The following is a 7,839-nucleotide window of genomic DNA, read 5'->3' as shown; positions in this document are numbered from 1 at the left end:
TAAGCTGGTTATTTAACAGCCACTGATAAAATCTATATTTAACTAGGACAACATGAATGAGAAGGCCATATATATTAATGCTGCTATTGCTTTCAATGTCTAATTCCAATTTAAAGACTAGCTGACCATAATGCAATTTACTGGTGGCATAAAGGCACAGTGCATTACTGGTATTTGCTGTTGCGCCCAATCCTTGGTTTTCTACCCTATATCGGTTTCCAGTTCCTTTCTTCTATTTTGGTGTACAATCTCTCAAACCTTGTGACGTCATGGTGCAACTGTAGGTTTTCCTTGGATGCAATACTGCACTGGTCATATGACTCAAATTTATCAACCGTGTTCACTCAAACCATCATGAAAGCATTTACATAAACATTGATAATTGTCAAATTAATCATTACATCAACTATGTTTTTTTACTAGACATCAATAGGGATTACTTTGGTTACTCATAAAACCCTTACATCATGGTGAACTTTTATTCACGTATACTAGTTGTCACATTGGTTTGTAGGCTGTGTAGGTTTACTTATGTCAAGTTCTTATGGATGAAGCTGGTAATGATTGTAATTTGTTTTGTGTGTAGGTCATGACTAGCGTCAGTCATAGGTTTAGATACAAACACAGCCGTGGATCCGGCATAGGTTGTGGAAAGTTCAAAACATAAGAGTAATACAAATTCGTTTTAGTAAGTTCTAACGATTTCAAAAGTTAATGATCGATGAATCTCGTGTTTTTTATAGGCTGTTTGATTTTTAAGCTCACAGTATGAAGACTAAAAGAAATTATTTAGGTATAATGATACTGTATATGATATACCGTATGTGATTGTCAAACTGGAACGGTTTTGGATATGTATACAAGTAAATAGTTATACTTGACGATAAACTTCTAAGATATTCAAGGTCAGTGGTGAAGATGGTAATGAATATCTAAATGAAAAGGTCACATTTTAAATACTGATAATTACTATATAAGCCTATTTTAAGTATATTCCTGAATGAAAACAATACAGGACTTATCGGTGTAATCTGTTAAACAAGTAAGGGAATGTTTAAATTTCATCTAGAGGATGCGAGAAGGGATATCATAATGTAAAGTGAAGTAAAAGACATTTCATGACTGAGGAGCCTATTGTGAAAGCTGATGTGATTACTGATTAGGTGAAAAATATGCGACTTGTGAACAAATTATATATGCAAATACATTCAGTAGAATGTACGAGTAAATCGTTGATGTATAAGAAGCTTTTTCTATTTTGTGAATCTTAGTTAAATGCTTACAACCTTCACAAAAACAATATAAGAAATATCACTACTGCAATTTTCCGTGAATGGTGTAACCCAACTTGCAACGTCTGGACCATTCTAATCAGGAAAATGAGGTAGGAATGGAACATTAGTACAATTGGATCTTCCCGTGACTACTTCAAAAATGTCATCTGACCAACGTACTATCACAGGACTGCAATTCAAAGAGTCAAGAAATCTGCCATATTTGTTCACGCACAACAAGAGGACATAGGGCAAGTACATTGGGCATAACATACTCTCTGGAATGTGATCTACGGTTTTGCCTCATGTTCTATACTAAAATTTTAGGATAGTTTGTGAGCTTGAGAGAGAGAGAGAAAGAAATGGAGACATAGGGCAATAAGATTTAACGAAAAATGGATCGTTATGTTTTACATATCAAAATTTTTATTTTCTAATAGATGCAAATATATTTATTCGTAGAGAGGCAAAGATAGGGCAATAAGGTTTACCAAAAAAAAAAGGGGGCTAATATTTGTTTTGTATTATGAATTCAGATGCATTTATTTTGAGAAAGAATTGCAGAGTAACATGTGTATTATTTGAAGAGGTATGTTTATTTCTTTGATCATATGAATGAGGGATGTATAGTCTATCAGTAAATGTGTTTTCATTGAGATTAGGAAATATGTTTGACAGAATGAGTAGGTTTGTGTATGTTGAAATTATATTTTATTGGATCTCTTTGTTGAGATCAAGACAGACAGACAGGCATACAGGTAGGTAGGTTAGCAGTTAGATAAGCCATTTGAGTCTGTACGGATAAAAAAGAAATGCCCATGATCTACAGTAGAGTTATTTCTTACATAGCACTTTATTGTTATTTTTTTATTATTATTATAATCACTTATATTTTTTTTATCATAATTAGAAATATAAAGCTTAAATATATTAATTAACATAAGAAATTTGCATATTGAGTGGAAAGGCTGGCTATGAAATAATAGGTCCCACTTCATATAGGCTACTATTGGTGAGTACGCTAATTTACAGTACAGTATTTGCAAACCTTCATATTTCACTTGAAATCGTTTTGTGTAGGCTACATTTTAATATTTTCTTTTTTCCTCCTCAGGAGGATATGAAACTATTCCGCTGTTTATGAAGAAAAAAGTCGAGTGTGGCAAAATACTATTATTTTCTTATCATCTATGACATAACACAATAAAACTTGTAATGTCAAAAACTAGTTAATCTGGAACTTTTGAATGTGAGTTCACTTACAATTTATTCATAGATATTTTGTTAAATTTCTTTTGGTGTTATTGGTATATTCATTCTCCATTATATTTGATTAAATCTCTCTCTCTCACACACACATACATACACACACATATACATATATATATATATATATATATATATATATATATATATATATATATATATATATATATATATATATACATATATATATATATATATATATATATATATATATATATATATATATATATATATATATATATATATATATATACATATATATATATATATATATATATATATATATATATATATATATATATATATATATATATATCTATCTATATATATATATATATATATATATATATATATATATATATATATATATATATATATATATATATATATATATCTATCTATCTATCTATCTATATATATATATATATATATATATATATATATATATATATATATATATATATATATATATATATATATGTATATATATATATATATATATATATATATATATATATATATATATATATATATATATATATATACATATATATATATATATATATATATATATATATATATATATATATATATATATATATATATATATTATATATACTGTAGATATAGCCTAGATATAGATATAGATTATATATATAAATATATATATATATATATATATATATATATATATATATATATATATATATATATATATATATATATATATATATATATATATATATATATATATATATATATATATATATGTATGTATGTATATATATATATATATATATATATATATATATATATATATATATATATATATATATATATATATATATATATATATATATATATATATATATATACATATATATATATGCCTATATCAGAAGGTCAAAATGCAATTCAAAATGAGTTTTGCGTATCTAATAATTTCGTTTAGTTTGCCTTTAAAAACCATTTTCTTTTAATACAAATTAGCGTACGTTTTCTATTATTTTAAGAACATATACTAAAGTAAATATGACGTCACACTTAGTGCGTATTTATTCATTTAGTGATGAATGGTTGTTATACAAAATATCTTTTAAAACCCCCTTAGGCCAGCCAATCAGAGAAATTTTCACAAAGCTGTTATCTAGAAATGCTGGTTCTGGTGGAGGTCTCTGATTAGTTGAAACATTTCTTTGACACAGCTATATTTTTTTTTACCAAAGTGTACAGTATACTTTAAGCTGGGTTTTCTTAATTCTTTATATATATATATATATATATATATATATATATATATATATATATATATATATATATATATATATATATATATATATATATATATATATATATATATATATATATATATATGCTTTAGGTGATGAAGATTGGAATATTCAGGGAGTTCTTTCCAAATAAGTTATTGTTTTGAAGGTATTTTGTACACTTATTTTTTTTTTTACAATAGATTTGGATTGTAAAGGGGTTCGACCGTAAAGCGTAAAGGGATACAAAATTAAGATATTACTAATCACTAATCATCAGAAAGTGATCGGTAGTACACCTGCGATGGACGTTGGCAATGCTGAACATTATTGGACCTTGATTTCGGCTATAGTTCTAATTGTTTTTGCCCTGCCATGGATTGCTGTGCCTTCAAAATTAACATACAAGACTGCTTATATGTTCTGGCAAGCGATACACATTAAGCTGCACTTGCAAATCCCATGTGCCATCACATCATGTATATTCTTTTTAACGTTCACATTCACATGAGCAGCAGTAGTTATATGGGTAGGGAACTGACTAGAAAAATTATTAATAAAAAAAACTAAATTTATTGACCTACTTTATGTTATTTGCGCTTTATATGACCCTTTAAGTTCCTTTACGCTATTCACCAACACAGATCTAAAAGTAATATTAATCTTTCATTTCCAGTAGGCCTATGTGGATTAATTTTGTAAAGTTTGGAGAAAGAGAAGAAAATTTTAAAGACTTTTTAAGCCTAAAAATCTATTGATCTCAAAGATAGGAAAATAAATCAGGATGATTTCACACATAATCACACATATGTTTATTATGACCTTGATCGTAAATATAATAATAGTGGGTCAGATCGGCCTAATTGATAATGTATCCATTATGTTTATATGTGTATCATGACTAGTGTCATGTTTATAGCATAGGTATTTCAACATTGCATGTTGTTAACCCATACAGTATAACTGACATATAAGTAGGAATTGCAATGTGATAAAACCTATTACTCGTTATAATATTTAACGTATTTAAATGTCATGGATACAAACATTATTAGTGCAATAGTCCTAAGCCTAACTTGTCTGTCATTCATAGTCAAAGAACAATTGCAACATTCAATGAACAAGAACCCGTGCTTTGAGAGAGAGAGAGAGAGAGAGAGAGAGAGAGAGAGAGAGAGAGAGAGAGAGAGAGAGAGAGAGAGAGCAACTGCAACATTCACTGAGCAAGAAACCGTGTTTTGCTTGTCAGAGAGAGAGAGAGAGAGAGGAGAGAGAGAGAGAGAGAGAGAGAGAGGAGAGAGAGAGAGAGAGAGAGAGAGAGAGGAGAGAGAGAGAGAGAGAGCAACTGCAACATTCACTGAGCAAGAAACCGTGTTTTGCTTGTCAGAGAGAGAGAGAGAGAGAGAGAGAGAGAGAGAGAGAGAGAGAGAGAGAGAGAGAGAGAGAGAGAGAGAGAGATGCAGGTAATAAAGTATTGATGAGCATCACAGGAAATATAGACTACTGTAGGATCTACAGTATGTTCTTTTACAATGTATAAATATAATAATTACTAGAAAAGCTGCCTTACCATTGTTTTATTGGCTCTATTGAATAGTATTAAATGTTACAATTATGATATTCATAGCAAGACTTAAACTAATATTTGAGAAAATTCTGGTATAATGATAGTCCTGTCAACAATAGGAAATTGGGATGCTGTCATTTACAAAAGTATCCAGTAGGCTTACATAGAAATGTTCTACATAAATAATTTAATGTAGGCCTATAATGTTTGGGTGATTAAGCCTGTATTTTATTTTCGTAAATGCCTTTCCATAGCAAATCTCTCCCTACAAAATCACACAATCTCTCTCTTGCTCTTCCTCTCCTAACTGATTCCAACGTGTTTGACGGAAAAGTGTAAAGGAACTTGAAGGAAATAAACAACGTAAATTAACGTAAACTGATATAGATTAAGATATGACTAGTAATACTCATTTTAAAAGTGATTGAAAGTAGGCCTACACATGTGATGGTCATTGGCAATTTCCAGTGTGGGTAATAATGTGAGTTGATAATTAATACCGTACATTATTGGGTCTTGATCTAGGTTATAATTCTGATTGTTTTTTATCCACCGTGTCTCGCTGTGCTCGAAGAATTAACATTAGCAACATCACTGCTACCATGTTCTGACAAGTGGTACATGGTAAGCTGGGCTCACAAGCCCCGTGGGTCCTTATTCCGGGATTATCTTTTTTAAAAATTTTCCATGAGTAACAATAGCTATATGGGTACTACCTGGAAACCGTTTTAATAGGAAAATTACATTTATTGACCTCATCTAGGTTCCTCTACGTCCCTTTACGCTTTCTATGTCCCTTTACGGTCATTTACACTATCCAGAAAAATCAATCATAATGCACATATATACTGGGGATTACTCTAATAGCTTATGTAGGCTACTAAGGACAGACAGTAAGTGTTTTCCCCAGGAGGCAAGACCAAAACTAAAAGAAGGATAATCATGGGGCGAAGAGCATTAGATAAACAAATACGATTATAAAATGCACAATGCCACTTTCTCTGAAAAAAAGTATTTAATGAGATGGTCCTACTAGTATTAACTTATGCATCAGAAACTTGGAGCCTTAGAACATAAGCTATATTACAACTCGATGAGCTATGGAAAGAATAATGATGGGAATAACACTTAAAGACAGAAAAAAGAGCAATACAGATACGAGAGAAAACTAAAGTAGAGGATACTCTAACAGATTGTAAGAAATTGAAATTGACTTGAGGAGGAGATATAATGAGAATGTTAGACGATAGATGGAAATTAAGAGTAGCCGAATTGGGCCTTAGAGATTATAAAATAAAAACAGAAAGGAAGAGAAGACGATGGATCGACGAAGTAAGGAATCTTGTAGGAGTTGGCTGACATAGAAATACTATAAACATGTAAGTGGTAGACATACCTGAGGCTTTACTTCGTTGTGCAGTGGACTAGTAATGGCTGATGATGATGAATCTACAGTAATAGCAAGGGAGGATAGAGTATATTTGTCATTTTATGCCTAAATATTTTTATTCTTCAGTAAATCTTACATAATTCATATCTTAAAACTATGTAAGCTATAGAAGATAATATATTCATTGAAAATAATTCTTAAGATTTTGCTAAAGTTCTTTCATAAGAATAGATTTTTAATTTTGTTTTGTCTATTAAATATACCATAGTATCCCATAAAAACGTTTTCTTCGTTACAGGAATGTGTATAGTTTTCTTTATCTAAATCATGAAACAGAGCGACTAGGGTCGTTCATGAAGTAACCATTGAAACACAAAACAGCTTGCTTATATTATTCACTTACATATATGTCTTAGATATTACATTCTGTTTGCAAAAAATGTTTAAAGCATTTTATAGCCCAACTAATTAATTGGGGGATTAAGTAAATATTTCACTAGAATAAAAATAACGATAGAATGTTATCTATCTTGAGATTTTGGGAAATTTGATATTAGCCCTCTTAACTCTTCAATGTTCCTCAGATTTTAACAATAGGCCTAATGTTCTAAAAGGTAAATATTAGAAAATTTAAATTTGGTTTCATTATGTAAAATTAGTTATGACAAATTTTAGTCTATTATATTTAATCATCCTACTTTAAATGGCTTGCTTTTTGTTAAGCTTTGCTTCTTATGGCACTCAATATGATTACAATTTCATCTTATACAGAACACATTGAAATAAAAATTCTATTAAGCTCTGAATATTATGTTTAAAAAAACTGGATACGATAAAATGAATTATGAAAGGTCCTGTAGAATGTAGGGTTCCCCTGCAGTATAGGGTAAAAAAATGCATCCCTTAAAGTAAGTTAAATAAATTTTAATATTTTTGGTATCATAAAGAAATTTATCCAAAGTAAATATGTAGTATATTAAAGTTATAGTGGACGCAACAGTATGTTAAGTAATTATTTCTGATAAAATTTTGTTAAATACTAGAGTTGTTGCTTGTGTTTTAGGGAAATTTAGG

This window comes from Palaemon carinicauda, chromosome 1 (genome assembly GCF_036898095.1).
Source record: "Palaemon carinicauda isolate YSFRI2023 chromosome 1, ASM3689809v2, whole genome shotgun sequence".
In the NCBI taxonomy this organism is placed as follows: Eukaryota; Metazoa; Arthropoda; class Malacostraca; order Decapoda; family Palaemonidae; genus Palaemon; species Palaemon carinicauda.
The sequence above is the reverse complement of the archived record's forward strand: the minus strand, read 5'-3'. Positions refer to the sequence as shown.